Here is a 608-nt window from a genome sequence, read left to right on the forward strand (position 1 = left end):
TGGGCTGTGCTTGGAGGGAGCGAGTCCTTTTGGGTGTCATTATTATTCTAGTCAGACTGAGTGCCCGGAAGGCCAAGAACGTAGCAAATGAACTTGGTACATCCTGTACAGATCTGGAAACAGTAAAACAAAATAAAAAAGCAACAACAACCTGGAAGCAGCCACTGTAGCACTGTCTATGAGCAAACGTACAAATCCTTGAAAGGGGTCTGGAGATTCAGTTTGCTTCCAACGGGGAGAAATATTAGGATGGGCCATTAGCCCAATTACCAATTAGATTGGTTTCACTGGCATTTTTTAAAACAAGAGCTAGTATTTAATAGTGCTTTAAAGTTTGCAAATTGCTTTATGTGTTATTTCGTTTGATCCCCACAACCACATTTTACAGTTGAGGAAACTGACAGAGGTTAATTGATTGACTCAGGGTCACACAGCCAGGAAGTGTCTAAGATAGGATATGAATTCACGTCTTTATGACTCCAAGTCCAGTGTTCTATCTACTGCTGCAACCTAACAGCTTATAATAGGATAGGATAGGATAGGATAGGATAGGATAGGATAGGATAGGATAGGATAGGATAGGATAGGATAGGATAGGATAGGATAGG

The sequence above is a fragment of the Vombatus ursinus genome, unplaced genomic scaffold, assembly GCF_900497805.2.
Source record: "Vombatus ursinus unplaced genomic scaffold, bare-nosed wombat genome assembly UNPS02009205.1, whole genome shotgun sequence".
Classification (NCBI taxonomy): Eukaryota; Metazoa; Chordata; class Mammalia; order Diprotodontia; family Vombatidae; genus Vombatus; species Vombatus ursinus.